Raw genomic sequence first — 19,344 nt, 5'->3', positions numbered from 1 at the left:
ATATTATAATAGATTTGTTTTTTATTTTTTGTTTTAAGCTTTTCAATTAGAATTTATTTTTTTATTTGTTTTTGGGTCTTTAATCTGTAAAGATTTGTACCTCTTCTTACTTTCATTTATATTTGTTATTTTCAAGTGTTCTTTCTCCCATAAAAAGATTTATGGGTAAGAGAATGTTGTCTACTTGCGTTCCCCAAGAACAAATACATTGGGGAAGTGAGGGCGAGGACTGTAGCAATGGCATCTTTCACAACCCATCCCCACTTCCTCATCTATCTAGGCATGGAGAACCCAAGCAGACAATATTCTCTCTCCAAAACTTATATATAAGTTAAAAGACAATCATAATCATGAGGTGATATTTTCATTACCAAAAATATAAAAAGATTGGAGAATAGAAGTCTACCAAGCTATGTAGCGCTTGCGGCCAGAAATAGAAAGGGTGAAATGTTCACCTTGTCCCCATAAATGAAAAATCCCCACACTTTTTAGATTCCCCTGCAAGTGCTCTCATTAGTCCCTATGCTGGTGTAAGGGTCGCACAGCCCGGCAGTGACTCCATCCAAGAAAAGTTGTAATTTATAACAAGAAAATTATAAGAAGAAATAAATGTTTTCTCCCATAACCATTGTTACGATCAAAGGATCTCCCGAGAGGGAGTCAATTGGGATTCAGAAAATTTGAAAGGAATAAAACTCAAATGTTCAAAACCACACCCCAAAATAAATTTAGAAACAAAAGGTTTTTGAACACTCACCTGCACTCAAGAATGTAAAGACGAAAAGAATAAATCAAGATATAATACGTAAAAAAATTTCGAGCTATTTAGGAAACCCCCTACTTCCACGAGATCTTAGAATTTTACAATCTCAATTGCTTTCCAGGTAACAGTCAAACCCTTACAGTAGTTTTACGTCTCACTACAAACCCTTGTATTTCCTAGGCTCACAACAAAGCCCAATAATGTCACCAATGTAACACTTTTTGTGAGGCAATTCCTCACAAAGAACTTACAATACTTTCTCTCATGAGAAGGAAAAAAATAACAAGAAGGAAAGAAAGAAAAGTGAAGCCTTCTAGGGAAAGGTAGATTTCGGAGATAAAACAATAACCTCTCTCATTGCAAACAATAAAACCTAAGGTAATTTGAAAATATAGCCAGTTAAAGGCTTAAAGTTCCAAACCACACAATATAAACTTTATATAAAGATTGCTAAAGAGTTCGAGAGTTTCACCTTTTATAAGCTTCAGTGTTTGTTGAGCGACTTACAAAAGTGTAAGCTAAAAACATCACACGAACAACCTCCAAAGCCTAGGAATGTTTGCAACAACAACAAATCCTCATCCCAACTTAATGGGGTCGGCTATATGGATCCAAGCAACAATAGAGAAAAGGAAAAGGAAAAGGAAAAGGAAAAGTGAAAAGAAATAAATCATAAAAATAGTAACAAAATAGAACACAACTAAATGGGGTTGCTACATAGATCCTAGCCTTCTTTTTTTTTCCCCCTAAAGATTCAGAAAACTTTATTAAAGAAAATCAAGTCATTACACAAAAACCCAGCCAAGCATTCTCCACCTTCGGCATTGCCATCAATAGAGAATACTCAGCCTAAAAAAAGGAAGCTAAATCACTAACCCTATTCAATCCACTCTATTCAATGCCATACTTTGAGCAAAGCCTAATCTGTCTACATCTTTCCTTACATCTCCTATGGTCATTTTTTGCCTACCCTTAGCTTTTTTTACATCATTCTAACTATTTGGATCAGATCACTCTTTCTTACTGGTGCATCCAATAGCCTCGTTGAATATGACCATACCATCTCAAACGATTTTCCCAAAATAAAAATTATAACCAAAGATGCTCTCATGGTCATATTTCTCTCCGTTGAGATTCAAAACACGTAGGCCTCGGTACAATTGTTCGGACATCTTTACATCTGCAGGTGATGAATTAAAACACATGTTTGAGAGTCAGAATTTCTATTTTCTCGTCCACTAGAATTGTTTGACATCCCCAATAAAATCAGACTTCTGTTAAAATTAACGGATGTCACATAACTTGAAAACCACGATGAAATGCAACATACATTGCTTTGGGCGTCAAGTTACTGAAGCCTATGCAATGATAGTGTCTATCTTCTTGATGCACCCAAACTAAATTATTTTCATCTTCACTTGAAGACTCTCCAGTTCTTGCATTTGATAACCACCATTCCTTTCTTTTGCCCCATTAACACTTGAAATGCACTCTTCAAAGTATGCTCGTTTGATGTCTTCGTAGTAGTATAGGGTTGTAAAAGCTTCTTTTTTTTTTTTTTTTTTTTGAAGTGTAGATTACTGAGAGACATGCCTACAACCAATGGCATCAGACTTACAATGACTATCCAGACCAAGGAATGGAATATGGCCAATCTGTCAAACACATGATAGACAGTGCCTTCTGGGCCAGAGTATCTGCTATCTTGTTCAAATCCCGTGGAATATAAGAAAACGAAAGTGAAAAAAAAATCTAGGATAATTTATTCTCTTAGATTAATTTGTCTAATCTGAGAATACAATAAGACGATTAAAAAATTCCATTTGGATTGAAACTTAACATCTAAACAAAAAAAGTCAAATGTTTATTTTCTAAGTTGTGAGCGTTTGCGTTTGCAAGTGTGAAATGGAGAAGGGAGAATAAGAGGACTTTCTAGGAGGAGATGCTAAACTGTTAACCACTTGAAAATACAAATAAGAAGTCGGCCGTTCACTTTTGATTTTTATTATTGATCGGGTTGCGACGTTGGCTTCTAATGCTGTTTTAGCCGGCCGACCACGTCTCATGCCTTTCTCACTAGTATAGTAGCCCTTTTGTGTTGTTACTTCAGTTTGGACTCTGGTGTGATTTTTCTTCCAATCCCATTTTCTCAACTTGGAATATTTGGAAAGAGAGAAAGGGATAATAAATTTGTACTCTTTATTGATAAGAACTGAGGATGGGTTTGGACCCATCATTCAATAGTGTGAAAATGATACCATTAGAAGCCAAAAACATTAATAAATGTAGGCTGAGAGGTTTGCCTTCATTTTCGTTTGCTTAGTATTTGTCTATGAGAAATATTTATGAGAGGAGAAGACAAAGCGAAATGATAGTCTCACCCTTGTGAAATTCGAAAAGTCTATTACTAGTTGATGTCATTGTACACTCTCATTGGCTCCGGCATTGGTGCAGTACCGCATGATCAGGGAACATTTTTTTCTCCTTCTTATACTTGTTAGGAGTATAGAAAAATGGTTTCTATTGGGAAGGGTGTCTCTACGTCCAAACACATATGAGGGAAAAAATGATCAGGCCACCATCTATAAAATAGAAAATGACACATCTATTGATGTTTACTTGTGCATTCCCATTGACCCTCACGTACACGTAGGAACTACACTCCACCCACAAAAAAACACTTCCTTACAAGTATTTAAGAATGACTACATGAAGGTGTGGAGCATCTCCTACCTAGTCCCAACCCTCAAGTAAATGCTACTGGAGACATAAACTCCCCCGTAGGGCAATCTAGTTTGACAAATCCTTCAACAACCTTCCACCAAAAAAGTTTCTTCCTGTTATGGAAAACCCGGGGACCTCTTGGTCATGTTTCATGCTGAGACTAAATCAACTAAAATGAGTTGTAACCTATCAACCAACCAATCGATGCTAACACCAAATCACCCAATTCGTAATTAAGTTGTGTTACCCTTTTGAATATTTCTCACTTCACCCTTTCCTCTTTCAAAATCAAATTGTGAATCAATGTTCATTATATAAGGAAAAAAAAATTGAAATTCAATGTTCTTTTATTTATGGGAAAAAGAAAGTTGTCCTCCTGTGAGGCTCCTGTGCCCAAACATAGGAGCGCGTGAAATTACCATCTCTTCTCTTATGAAATAAAAAATTTCATCAATGTGGATGCTTCTATATATGTTTTCATTAGCCCCACATTAGTGCACGGGCGATGCAACCAAACAATGATCTACAAGCCAATATGGGGAGGGATCTACAAGCCAAACTAATGGGTGTTTTGAGAAGAAAAAAAGTTTGAAACAGTCTCCTAAAAAGCAGTGTGACTCCTGCACCACCGTGGTAACAAACAAAAGTACATACATAAGCATCAATAAGGAAGGGATTTATGGCTTTCAAAACGGGTGGGCAGTCATTTTTCCCCTCTTTATATCTAGCTGTAGGGGCATGTTACCTTTTAGTCTTCTTTTTAATTCCTATATATATATATATATATTTATTTATTCAAATACTATAATTTTAGAATGAGTTTAAAATAATTAAAATGCCGAGAGAACTCTATCCTGCTAGCACAAAAAATGCTAGCGCACAGGATTAATGAGAGAGCGTGCACCAACATCTTCATCGCCTTGACCCGCAAAGAAATCTTTGCTAGTGCCCTATCTCTAGGCATTTCCTACACCGACAAGACAGAGTTCTATATCATGTGAAAGGAAAATTGCATGCCAATGGCGGTGAGAATAAGTCATCAACATTCTATGCCATAGCAAGAGCTAAAAATGTACTCATCCCAAGTAAGACAAAATCCATTAATTAGGGCAACTTTATTGTTACTCAAATACACCTATTGCACAAGGTTTCACCCCAAAGAGGAATGCTTTATTTGTGCCAAGCTCGATGTAACTAATAATAGTTATACCAAGCAAAACCCTATTTTTATTTCTTAAAAGCAATGAAATTTGGGGTGTGAACCAGTTGGTTTGGATTGGTTTCAGCTTACTTTCGTTACTCCAAAACAAAATTGCATGCAAGGACTCTCTTCCACATGAACTCCACCTAGATTATTGTAACACCTCCTTGATGTTTTAAGAGAAGAGGAACGTCATTCTCCGCCTGTGTGACTATTGTGCCAGCACACAGGCCAATGGAAACCCAAATTAATAGGGGCATCTCTAGCCTGGGCAACTGAGTATTTTTCATGCCAAATAACTATGCATGAATATAAAAGGCGTAAGCGAACAGCGTTATTTTTCTCATATTTTAAATATCCCCTACTTACAAGTTTCTGATAATACTTTTATTTTTTTATTATTATTTTTAGATACAGAACTGGTTTACTTAATCAGTTTTTTTTTTTTTTTTTTTGGTTTACTTATGAGTTATGACCACATGGTTTTACCAAAAAATAAGAGTTATGATCGCATGGGTATTTACCAGAAAAATAGTATCCGGAAGGAAATTGATAGCCTTTCAATCACCGTCGGGAAATGGAGGTAAGGTGACTTAGGAATTAGGAGAGAGAGAGAGAGAGAGAAGTGCACTCTGTAGGACTCTTTAATAGACCGGATTTGACTCCGTTTCTTGATTTAAGAGTAAGACAGAAGAAAGGCTCTCAACTTATTTATTGGCCGGAGGTGAGAGGACCCGGTGACATGGATGCTTCCACCCAAAGCTAGCTGTCTTAAACGTCAACGCCACATTCAAACTACCCGCGTCCCCTCTCTCTCTCTCTGTCTCTCTCTCTCTCTCTCTCTCTGTCTCTCTCTCTCTCTCTCTCTCTCTCTCCCTCATCTTTTCAAACTTTCTACCCAGAGAAAAACTCATCTTCCCTTTCAAATATTAGTGGAGGTGAAGTTATACCATCTTTATTGTCTATCCATGATATTGGTCCCTATCTCTAGCTACGTCTTCATCATTTATTTTTCAGGAATAAAACTCTGTCCGGGGACATGGCCAACATTAGTTATTTCATGTTTCATTTTTTTTTTTTTTTTTTTTGAATAATTTTATTTGATCTTTTGAAACATCTAACAGATGGCATGTTGATTGAGGTTTTTCTTGGATAGATAAACTTAGAATGGTGCTATTCCCTTGTCAAATTTCAAGGCCGGAAAAAAGCTTTTAAGTGATAAAATAGATAAAAATCCTAGCGGCCGGTGTGTAAACTTATTGGAGACTATAATAGGTGGGCATGAACATGGATGAGATACCTGGCAACATCCAATTCAGAAAGGAGAATGTGAGGTTGAAATTTGACTTATTGGAGACTATAATTCAAGAAAAACTCATTTCTTGAATTTGAGGTTGAAATTTGACAAATTGGCTATCCAAATTCCAGACCATCCAATGTACTTTCATTGGATGGAATTGCCGCTTCACTAGGTTACAAGGCAAAACATTATTGATTGTCAAGGGAAGCTTAGATTCGGCTGTAAATTTATTATTATTATTAAGGAAGTGGTTTTTTGTCTGAGAGTGTGGCATTCGTCAGTGCTCCCTTTGTCTGTCTGTCTCTTCTATCAAACAAAAGGTAAAAATGTCTTTTGACAAGGAAGAGATAGATTCATGGGAGCACTAGCATTAAGCCATGCTCTTGATCATTTTTTTCCCCCTTATTATCGGTAGGGGAAAAGAATAATGCCAAACTACATAGCATATGCTTGCACCTTCTATGTCCATCTCTTCTCCTTCGTATGAAATGCTATATTTACCTTATTGTGGTAAAATAGGGAACTCATAGGGAACTCAATCTCTTATTATTATTATAGAATTATGTCCTTCGTCAAAATCGAAGCATGTATTCTTTATGGAATCAGTTTCTCTCCACCTATGGTGAAGAGAGAATATCTTCATCCACATTGTCTACCGCTATGATTGGACTATTGAAGGCTGTTTCAGACCATAAATAAGGGGTAGATGGCCAATAAATCAATTGGGTAAAAAGAGTCCTTTTGATTGTATATTATGGCCCATATTCTCACTGATGTGGCTTACCATCTAATGAATTTCCTCCCATGTATTTTTAAATTTCCATATGAATGGAACTTCGATGTAGCAATCTTATTTTCTAAAGAACAGAAAACCATATGGATTATTCAATTAATCAATTTCAAGTAGTTTATATCTGGATTCGGCTCCTCTCCAATGACTTAAATATTCAACTCTTCTCCAATAATCATTCAACGTTAGGAGAGCTTGAACACACATCCCAACGCCTAAAGATACATGTCCAACTCCTCCCAACCCTTAAATGAATCGTTGAAGGGTCGTTGATATTGGAGAAGATCATTTTCCATTAGTTCTATTATTCATCTAGTTCCATACTTTCTCCTCTAGTAGTCCTGCACTATTGTAGTACCTTTGCTGTATCTACTTCCAATATAATGGCTAAAAAAAAGACACTTAAACTCACATATACAAGTTACCTTGTATAGAACCTTTTTTTTTTTTTTAAATCATTCAGTTAGTAACAAAATTTACATTATTACTTGTGTTCGATTTAAATTTGAGCCCCTTGCTCAGGTGACTGGTGATATCCCTTTGTTTTCAGTGGGTTCAAGTTCGAAACTTATTATAGCCAATATAGGTGTTATTCATAAATTTGCTATGGTGCAACTGCGATCTAGGTCTTGCCGCAATACTAGTCGAGTCTTTTTTTTTTTTTTTTTTTGAAAGAAACCATTACTATTAAACAACATAGATATTAACATACAGTTTCCCTATAACTGTTGCTTTATAATATTATATCTAAAATATGAAATATTGCTGGGCAACTAGTTACTTCTTTATGATGGAAAGTTATAGACTCCAATAGTTTTTTGATTTGATAAAAGGTAGCAAAATGTAACAGAGGTCATGCTGCTTTGGTAGGCTATGGAATGAGGTTAGATAAATTCCTCGTTGAGAGCCACACTTCATTCCATCCTCTGTCCTATGCCATCTTCAACCCTACCAAGATTCATTCTGCTTCAACATCCTCTGCCTAAGTAGCTGTCGTAGAATTCCTGTGGATGATCCTAAACTTATCCTCAAAGAGAACTCCATATGCCCATCTTGAAGCTGAGTTCAAAATATTAGCTGCACTAGCACATACCAAAATTAGATATGTCAGAAAAAAAAAAACCTTATCTCATGCTGGTTGGCCCATCTGTATGTAATAAGATCGGTTCGTTTAGACACATGGGGATACAAGTTGAGATAAGCAATCCAAGCATTAATATTATTCAAAACTATAATGGGGTTGGGGTTGGCATTAGAAGTTACTACCTCCTTCCTGTGCTTCCAAACGAAATATAAAGTGATGGCAAAGATATTAAAAAACCTTACCATATCAGTTCGAGGAATCATTCTGTGTTGAAAGAAGTAATTTACCATGTGTATAAAGAAAGTTGAATTTATATTTTGTAGCCGTAAGCTTAATGGTCCAACTATCTAAATGTGTGCAAAATCACATAAGACGAAGAGGTGGAGTACGGACTCCATTTGTTGGTTGCAAAATGCACATGAGGTGTTTATTTCCATCCATTTTCCCAATGTAGCACGGACTAGTATTCTGTTGTGTATACATCTCCACAAAAACATTATAAATTTTAGGTCAATTTTTAATTTTCAAAGAAATTTTCACCAATTCTTATGAATATTCTGATTTACACCTGGATAGTTGTTGCCAAAATTAATAAATATAGCTCTTGGTCGAGTGGAGAAATCCCTTTATTGGTTATTGTACAATACCATTTATCATGTTGAGGGGTTGGGTTGATTTTAGCTATTTCCTTAAACACGTTAAAGTTGCAAAAGGTCCTTAATGCTTCCATGTTCCAGAAATTGTTTTGAATAAAACTACTAACCTTTTCAGACTTGTTAATGTTCTGGTGAGTGTTGATGGCGAGCATATTTGGGTTTGAACAATCCATGGATCATACTAGAAAAAAATGTCAAATCCATTACCTACCACAGATATCACACATTTCCTCAGGGTGGGTAAGATGGATGCCAAACTATTACATATCCATGACCCACACCCATCATAGACCTTTGGGTCAAAAGGAGATTTTTGGAAGCAATATTTGGCCCTTAAGACTTTATTCACATTGCTTGAGGTTTAGAGAGAAATCTCCATTCCAACTTTAACAATAAGGCCTTGTTATGGGTTGTAGCAGCCCGTAGACCAAGGCCCCCATTCTAAATTGGCTGGTAGATTTTTTTTCCATGCAATGAGAATGATGTAACTTCCTTGAGTCCTTAGAATAACTTCCATTCCAAAATTTTGCACATATGGAGTCAATATCTTTGCAGGTTCTTGCTGGGAAAGTAAAACAGTACATAAGGTAAGATGGGATGGAGTAGAGAGTGGATTGGGTAAGGATTCTACGTCCAGCAAAGGAAAGGAATTTTGCATTCCAAGTCAAGAGACGATTGTTGACTCTATCGACAATCGGGCATAGACTGGCCACACGTGATCTAAGATACAAAAAAGCTTTGTTCCTAGATATTTAGTCTCCTTGGTTATTTCCTTTATCCCTATTCTTGCGCTCAGGCGCATTCTTTCATAGTTAGGGACATTTTTACTGAAAAAGTTCTCACTCTTGTCAAAGTTAATACTTTGTCCCTTCAAGTCATAAAACAGTTTTAGAACTCTTTTAATGGCCAACAAATCCTCCGAGGTTGCTTGATAGAATATGAATGTGTCATCGAAAAATAAGAGGTGGGTCACTTCTGAGGCATGTCTGGCCACTTTGATTCCCTTAAAGAGGCTTAGCTCTCTGTATGCAGACAACAAACGTGAAAGGACTTCCATAGATGAGATAAAAAGGTACGGACTTAGTGGACATCCTTGCCGAATTTCCCTTGATGGTTCAAAGAGTTCAAAAGAAGATCCTTCTAACTTGATGGGAAAAGTAAATGTCAACATCAGATAATTGATTAGATCACACCAACGCTCCCCAAAACCCAAAAATTCGAGGATAACTCTAACTATATTCCATTCCAGTCTGTCATAAGCTTTTGTCAGATCTAACTTAATGGCAACAACACCTTTTTTCCCCCTCCTGGTTTTTAACAAGTGAAAATTTTCATGGGCTATAATGATGTTGTCCAAATTTGACGCCCTAGGATAAAGGCTGCCTGAAATGGGGAGATGTATTTATATAGGTAATCTCTGAGTCAATTAGCCAATATCTTGGCAATAATTTTGTAGGAGCCATTACATAAGCTAATGGGTCAGAATTTTTCAACTCGACATGCCTCTTTTTTTCTTTGGAATGAGGCAAATGAGTGTATGATTGGTTCCAGATGGAAGTGAGCAGTTGTTGAAGAAGTCTTTGACAAATATCTTAACATTATTTTTCACTAATCTCATAGCTTGTGGTAGAAGCATGCTTCGAAGCCATCCACACCCAATGCTTTATATGGTCCCATAGAAAAGACATCTTTTCTAATTTCTGTGCCCTCAAGTATGGAGCTAATCGCATAGCTTTCTGAGTCTGAGAGGACCTTTGAAAATAAGCATTCCAAAAATTAGGGGTCTAAGGGGTTTGAGGTTATAAAAATTTCTTTGAAATGGTCAGCAAAAGCATGAGCAATGTTATTGGTTCCATCATAATTTCATCATTACTGTTCTTCAGGAAGTCGATTTTCCTTCTCCGAATATGATGTTTTGAGATTGCATGGTAGAATCTGATATTTCTATATCCAACAGAGATGGAGATGCCTTGATTTCTTGTATCAGAATTTTTCTTCAGCCTCTAAGATCCAGTTGAGGTTCTGGGCAATATTATTCAGATGGGTCTGATTGTTTTGATCATTAGAGATTGATTCCAAAGCAAGGAATTCAGAGAAGATATTGGACTTGAGATGGTTCACATAAACGAAGTTTGAATGGTTCCATTTTGACAATAATCTGCTAAAATTTGACAATTTAGTTGTAAAATTGTCACAAGTAGGAGATGAAGTTTGGCTGATTGGACCAAGTATCTTGGTAATGGAATAATTTTTTAAATAGTTAAAGGATTGTAATCAGATCCGGCTGATGCCAATTTTGAGACAGTGGCATTCGGAAAAAGATTCAGCCAACAAGGGGAAGCAAAGCACCTATTGAAGAATTCTTTGATTAACTTGGGTAGTTTTTGTTTATTTAACCACTTAAAGTGATCTCTGTCAAATTAAAAAAGGAAATAATGTCACATAGAATTGAAGCAACTGAAGATAGTGAAAATCTGGCACCCCCCCCCCCTCCCCCCCCGGTTTATCTGATCTGTCAAGATTTCATTCCAGTCTCTAATAATCATGACAGGAGTTGTTAAGGAGGAAATAAAAGATTGTAAATTGTTCCAACAATGGATCCTAGCATTTGGTTGAGGTGGTGCATATAGACAAATCAAACACCAATTGCCCAACCTATTGTCATTAATGTGTAATGCCATAAAGTGATTGTAATGATCCACATAGTTGAAATGAATCGAGATTGAAGCTAAGGGACCTAATAACAGGCCATGTATCACCTTTCAATAAAAGATCAAACCTATACCTAAATTGATCATTCTCTCACTTTTCAACAAAGCTCGTTGGTCGCCTGGCCTCTAAGCTGATGAGGGGCACACATGGACATAAATATGGGGTGAATTTTTTTGAGTTTCAGAGGTGGGAGTATAAATTTGCTGCCCTCTGTGCCTGAGCACGAGGGTCACGCAATTAAGGATCGTTCTTTTACCCTATATATATGGGAGAGGAAGCAACATGACCATGTGTTGGCTTGTGACTAGTGGGAATGCATACAAAAGCATCAACAATGATGAAATTTACAACATTAATGAATGGGCAAAGTGGTTATTTTGCCCCCTTTATGTGTTTAGTGTAAGGCCATAGTACCTTCCAGACATTTTTTTCTCAATATATAAATAAAGCGTTTAATTAAATGATTTATCGTTGTGGCTTGCGTTTTAAAAAAGAGCAGACTTTGCGAATAGGCAACCCAAGCCATACAGAATATATGAACATGTATCTAGTTCCACCACGTGGGAGGTTGAATAGGATTGAAATTTTGCAAATTAGTACACCATAAGGCCCCTTTTTCTAACACAAATTTTCAGTCCAAAAAAATATTTAATAATAATAATAATAATAATAATAATAATAATAATAATAATAATAATAATAATAATAATTTAAAAGATAACTAGAAATATCAATATTTGAACTTGTGCTCGAGATATAAGTTAGTTTGGTCATAGTAATACGTGTTATTGTTAGATCAAACACCAAGAAACACGAATAAAGAGAGACAATAGATCCGTACGACACAGAGATTTAACGAGGTTCACACACCAGGGTGGTGTGCTACGTCCTCGGGCGAAGAAGAAGATGATTCACTATGTAGAAGAAGGATTACACCCTAGCAGCGGCGAGGAAGAACTCGCCCTGAAACCCTAGCTTCGTGAAAACCCTAGAATACAATGACTCTCAACAAGCAACAGTCCATTATATATATATACGCCAAATAGCGGTTCGACCCATCGGGTCGCGGTCGATCCGGTCGAACCATACCGCGGGGGCTACGCCCCCGCACCCCCATACGAGATACGAGATCAGTGATGGGCTCCGGGCTTGGGCCGATAGGCCCAAGCCCTCTGCTTCCATCACAAAATCTCAGAAAAATTCCCATTCGGGTCGCCACCAAAATATGTCGGATCGGGTCAATCTTCAAAACGGGTCAAGAATTCGAGACAAACTTAACAGTTATCCTAGGCAGTACAAGTATCATGGCATTGTTGGGTCTGAAACAAAATTAGGGTATAAACAAACAAGTATAAATATCCATAAAATGAGGAATTATGCTCCAATGCCACGAGATGGTACTATTATTAGAAAGTAATGATTCTAGCTCCGACGGCCCAAAAAAAGTAATCACATACTGATACTATTACAAAGCATTGAAAGATCCAAGACTAAGAAGAGGGTGTATATACTACCAAGAGGGTGCATGGAAAAAGGGGTATCAAAAGGTCAATTCGGCTTGGATTCGGTCGCACTGAATTAATTTCAGTCTAAGAATGAGGGAGATCAAAGCAAAAACATAAACGAATTTCGGTGTTCGATCGGTTTCGGTTTTGATCCGATTTAGTTTCAATTTTTTAATATCAATTTAATACCAGTTTAGATCAATCAACTATTGGGCTTGGACCATGATGAAATTTTATATTAATAACCTATGGTGATGAAAATTTTGAAGAGAACACTTTAAATTTGTGATGAATCATAGTTTATCATTGTAAGGAAAAAATAACTAATATTGAAACCAAAGGATAACTAGCTTGATTCGAAATCAGGCTAACAGTTTGATCAGTCCAAAATCAATTTAGTTTGATCTAAGTTTTTTCTATCAGTTTCAATTCAGATTAGGTTTTGACACCCCTGCATAAAAAAATAATAACTAATTACTAAGAAGATAACTAATATTGAAATCACAAAATGAACTCTAGTATCCAATCATTCATTTAACTATCCAACTAATTTTGTATAATGAACAAGGAGATTTCTTTTTTAGTAAATGAACAAGGAAGGAGATCAATGGAAATATTGTTAGAACTTAGAAATCAAATTCTCTATTCATAACTTTATAATCATTGATTTACAACAATTGCCATTACAATAAAAAATATTCTCACTAATATTGTAAAAAATGGATAATTAATTCATCTATTAATAACCTCATAATCACTTCTTATTATTGGTTTCAATGAGTTTGATTATTGGACCGTTCGGTTTGGTTTGGTTGGTTGAAAACCAACCCTAACATAGCTCAGTTTAGTTTGATCCGAGTTTTTTTTATCAGTTTCGGTGGACTAGGTTTTGACACCCCTACATAGACAAAAAAAAATGGCAAAGTAATTGTCAAGAATGGGATTCGAACCCATGCCCTTTCGGACCAGTACCTGAAACTGGCGCCTTAGACCAACTCGGCCATCTTGACTTATTGATAACTTTGATTTGACTATATATATATATATATATATTAATACTAAACAAAAGAACCTATCCAAAAGAAGGCATTTTCGAATCAATTACTTATATTAAATCGATTTTAAAAGAAAATGGTTATCCTAGACAATCAAATTTCTTTATTGAACTATAAAAATAGGTTTATTTCTGATTGGATCCAAAACTGTTGACTCCAACAGGCAATAAAATCAAAACCAAAACTAAAATCAATAAAAACTGTTTTAGTGAAACTGTTGGTTTCAATAAAGGACTTTGGAGCCGTTTGATAAAAATTTTGATTTTCACCAAAAAAATAAATAAATAATTTGATTATGCTTTTTACCTTTCATACCTTGAAAGTTAAATCGAAACAAAATTGATTAATCAAAATCAAACCAATTGACACCCTGCCTAAGATAATCGGTAGACACGATAGAGGATCGAGACTCAATTAATATATATGCCTTTCGAAATGACCAAGATTTACATTCAAAATTAATGTGGACACAAGAACATTTTATAAAAAACTAAAAACAGAAAGTAAGAACAGTTTTTGCAACTGCGCTAGCAATCATACTCTTCATATACATTTTCGCTCCCTGTTTTTTCTTGGTAGACATACTTTCATATAGTTTAGAGGTGTCAATTGGTCAGGCTGGGCTGGGTCAAATTTAATCGGGCCTAATTGGGCTTTCCCACTTTAAAGTTTCACATCATGATCGATAGCCTTGTTTAAGTAATCAGTCCTCATATACTAGGTATGGTACTCCCATTTATAAACGGTCAGTTGGGCAGGGCTGGGTTGATTTTGGTCAGGCCTAATCGGGCTTCCCCGCTTAAGGACCTCACACCGTGCTAGGCATGGTCCCCCCCTTTTCTTGGTCGACATACTTTTATATAGGGGTGTCAATCGATCATGACATGCCAATTTTGGTTGGGCTTAATCGGGCTTTCTCACTTTAGGACCTCGGATTGTGATCGTTTTGTTTAAGTAATTGGTCCTCATATGCTAGGCATGGCCCCATTTATAAATGGATCTTAGAAAGGCTTTAAATGGGTTCTAAACATATCGAGCTTAGTAAATGGGCTCTAAACGAGTTCTAAGTGGGGCTTTAAACATTTTAGGCTAGGTCGGGCATCAGCCGGGTAGCACCCTTTCATTGGAAACAATCGGATCTAAAATGGCAGGCTTATGCCAGAAGTGTTTAATAAATAGGCCAGATCAATTTTGAGTTTTTTTCTTTTTATATAGGGTCTATCAGTGCTGGTCTAGAATTGACACCCTACATATTTTAGTGAAGGAGAACTACTGGAACTTTTACAATTATGTAGACCATTATATAGAAAGCTTAACAAGACATGAAGAGTTGAAGAGAAGCAAGAAACCTTTTTGGTTAGTTGTTGGCACTTAGCATCAATGGACTTATGGTTATATTTGACATATTTTAATGGCATGAAAATTTTTTATATGGGTGAACCTAATCTTGACATCCTTTAATAGGAAATGTGATTTTTTTTTTTTTAACAGAATTAATCTCTACCTTCAATCGGTCAACATTGTCTCATTAAATGTACAACTAAGATACCCTAAATTGAAAACAAACCTAACAGCCATAGATACCAAAGAGTGTCCATCTTAGGGGTGCAACAGGGCCGGGTTGGAGAAACTCTAGCCCAACCCTATGTTCCATTAACTGGGCCCAAACCCATACTGACCCTGACTTAGGGCCGCGAAACTTAAACCTTGGCCCTACCCTTTAGGGTTTGGCCCAACCCTTACCCACCCTGATTGGCCCTGATTTTTCAGGGTCGGACAGGAATGATGCTGACCCTGACCTTACAAAATATGAAATAACTTAAAAATAAAAAATATTCAGACTAAAGAGGAGAAAAAAAAATACAAAATTACAAATTACTTGTAATGAGGAGAACATCCTAAAGCAAATATTCAAACAATACAAATAGCTCCAACTATTATGATAAACAAAGAGGAGATCATCCTAAGAGAGCAAATAATCCAAAAATTTTCAATTATTTGTCATGATAAACAAAGAGATCATCATAATAAGGCAAACAATTTGAAGATCTCAAAACCCTTGTCATGTTCAATAAAGAGGAGAATATTCTAAAAAAACCAAAAATCCAAAGAACTCAAATTTGTTTAAAAAAAAAAAGAAACCGATCATTTTCTTTTAGCATCATTCATTGTATTTCCATCTTCACTTTTCCTCATTAATTGGTCCCTGTAAAATTTAAATATTAGGTGTCATTAACTCAATGTCAAACAATATATAAAATTAGGTTAAATTCAGGATTAACATCAGGGTCACAACCAAAGTCAACATCAGGGACAAAAATCAAGGCTGGGTTCAGGGCGGGCTGGGCAGGCCAAAGACATCAACCCTTACCTACCCTGACCCTGACTGAGGATCAGAAATTTCAAGGTCGGGCCGGCCTCTAGGGCCAAAATTTTTGGGTAGGTACTTGTTCAAGATTAGGGCGAGCCAAGGGCAGGTTTGGGTCGTTAGGGCCAAACTTACACCCCTAGTCCATCTATTACATCTTCTCCTACCATGGAGCCAAGTATGCTTAAACACTAATTTTGTATCAATTTTCATGCTCATATGACCTCCATGTGTTTGTGTTAGGTGTATCTTTTCTTTTAGGGCGATCATTTCAGCAGGTTGCACACGAGTAGGCAACGTTCTTTTTCCCTTAGTATTATTACGCAAAACCCTTATTATTATTAGGAAAAATATTTTACGCACGCCATGTATGTATAAGGTTGAATTTTCAATTTTTAGATGGGGATGAAAAGGGGGTGTGTAATTAAATTTCTGCCCCACTCCCAACCAACCATTGTAAGGCATGATTGTGCATAAGAAAAAATAGATACTTATAATTATATAAATATATGCGAAAAAGAAGCCTAGAAGGCAATGTGACCTCTACACCTAAACACACATAGGGGTGAAATGACCTTCCATCCACCATAGAAAATGAAAATCTCATAATTGTTGATACTTCAACGTGTGCTCCAATTAGTTCTCACGGTGGTGTAGAGATTTAACCGCCTTTTAGGGAAACCTCTCACAATATAATATAGTTTCCTTTTTATAATAAACATTTCACTTGACAAATATACCCTCCCCCTCTTAGGAAAATATTCTAATCTTATTTAAATAGGCAGTCCGAGAGAGAGGGCATGTGCCTTCTAGTCTTGTCATCTTCACGATGTTCCAGTCTAACCACTGGATTTCATTATTATCTAGATGTGGGCGATTCTCAGTATGCTCGGCATAGACACTAGACGTAAAGCGTCTATTGTATTCTTCTCAATCCCAACCCTAACATACTTGAGTCTGCCACCAAGCCTTTTTCAAACCAACCAGGAAATCATAGGAATGCCTCACTTTTTTTTTTTTCTTTTCTTGCGTGTTGGTGGGGGAGGGAGAGAAATGAAGCTATGTGCTTTCGTGTGTAGGCCAAGACATAGGCAGGCACAAAAAGATTATGTTGTTCCCCTAGTCATGCATTAAAGATGTCTCCGCACAACCTCCCAATGGTCTACATGCTGCTGTAATGACTATACAAATAGTTTTTCTTAATAATTTATAAATGCTTTGGGGCAGGGCAACTTGCCCGTTCAATAAAAGATGAGCATGGAGCTTAGGACTCTTGGCTCAACCTACCCAATTACAGACCTTAGGCATCATTTTGATAACGTTTATGCTGTTTCTGTGTCTAGAAATAATAGAAACGGCTTTTCACGTTTCTGGAAACAAAAACGGATTTTTTGGTGTTAGATAAACCTGTTTCTTGAAACGTTATTTGCAGACATAATGCCACTAAAAATCCCAATAGTATCATCGGATACCCAAAAGGAAGAGAGGGCTCGGTTGCCTTTTTTTAGGTTTAAATAGTTGAGAGATTTATCGAGCACAATAGCCTTTTTTTTTCTCTCTTAAATTCGTTTCTAGAATTGTAAATAGACATAAATTTTGATTTATGTTTCTAGAAATTGATGAAACGGAATAACTTTATCAAACGCTTTCTAGGTTGTTTCTCCTTTTCTGGGAATGAAAAAACGTGGAGATGGCAGAAACAGAACGTTGTCAAATAGTGCCTTAATTTATTTATTGGAGAGGGTTCCCTAAAAGGCTACACATCAGTGTGGGGGGCAATGGGGATGCTTGTGGAAGCATTAACAAGGGCAGGATTTCCAATCTTCATAAGGGGTGGAATGTCCATTTCGCCCCCTTGTTTCTAAGCATAGGGGCCACACTGCCTTTTCAGGCTTCTTTTTCCCATTATTTATTTATGGAAGTAGGTAATTCTATAAGCCAGTAGCACAGGGTATACTAGCACTTCTGTATCTATCTCTCTCCTACTTACAAGAAATAACCTTGTTACCCTCCAATATACGATATTATTTTATCACACATAATAATTGATGCGCTCCCTATGACAATTTCTTCAAAAAACCCTCTCCCTTTATTTATTTTATGAAATTACCAATCTTTGTTAGGAGCTCAAACTTTGTAATAAGTCCTTCATCATCTTTCATCATGTCTCAGGTTTTAGTTTAAACCTAATTCTACCACATTTCAAAGGAAAGGTTGAGAAATTTCCGAAGAACAAGTGGAAGAGTCTTTCACATTTATAAATTATTAGGCCATTGATCAGTTTGAACCTTTCAGTTATCCAAGTTCATGCATTGGAAATTTAGGAAGGTGTAGCCTCTTCTTTCCTAAATTGCAAATTGACAAAATAAGTTGCGTGTTGTAGGAGAGAACAGAACCCTTATGGACGGAATACCCACTACTACAACAGACTAGACTTGTATTAGCTCTCAAGCTGTGCTAACTTCACAGTTTGCTCATCTGCTTTACTAACATGTTATTATTGGTCTGTGACTTTATAGAATTTGTGAGATAGTATTTCCATAAGGTTATATTTGTTTTGCAATTAAAAGAAAGAAAAAATAGATTGAAAAGAGAACTGATTTTTTTTTTTTTTTTTTTTTTTTTCTTTCTCATGGGTAGTTGATTCTCATAGAAAATAGAGTTTCTAGAAAGTAAAATATTTTAGCTATAAAAGTGGATAAGTTTTGGACGGATTTTTTTGGGGGAGGGGATAAAGTTTTCCATGGTCACATGGAATGAGGATTTGACAAATCCAACCATTGAATAGGAAGAGAATGTTTTAAATTCGTCAAATGTCGATTTTCACGACAAAATTCAGTCATTAGCCCGATGCATTGGCATCTTTCTTAGTATTTTTTTCTTTTCATTCCCCCCTCCCTCCACGAAATATAGGGAATACTTTGAAGTTTCATATGGTAACATGAAGGGAATGTTTTAGATTTGTCAAATGTCGATTTTCACGATAAAATTCAGTCATTAGCCTGATGCATTAGCATCTTTCCTAGTATTTTTTTTCTTTTCACCCCCCCCCCAAAAAAAATATAGTGAATACTTTGAAGTTTCATATGGCCACATGATCAATTTGATGGAGTTTAAATTTGAAAGGTAACCAAGGTATCATTAGACCTTCTTTTTTTTTTTTTTTTTTTTTTTTTTTTTTTTTTT

The 19,344-nt window shown here is 36.2% G+C and overlaps 1 non-coding gene across 1 annotated transcript; it reads right to left on the bottom strand.

The window, feature by feature from the left end:
* Positions 1-13,664: 13,664 nt before the first annotated feature.
* TRNAL-CAG lies at positions 13,665-13,745 on the bottom strand. The gene has a single exon. It is a non-coding gene; the product is annotated as a tRNA-Leu (tRNA).
* Between the last annotated feature and the right edge of the window lie 5,599 nt (positions 13,746-19,344).

The sequence above is a fragment of the Macadamia integrifolia genome, unplaced genomic scaffold (assembly GCF_013358625.1).
Source record: "Macadamia integrifolia cultivar HAES 741 unplaced genomic scaffold, SCU_Mint_v3 scaffold1051, whole genome shotgun sequence".
NCBI lineage: Eukaryota > Viridiplantae > Streptophyta > Magnoliopsida > Proteales > Proteaceae > Macadamia > Macadamia integrifolia.
Note: the sequence above shows the minus strand (reverse complement) of the source record. Positions and strands in the feature narration are given on the sequence as shown.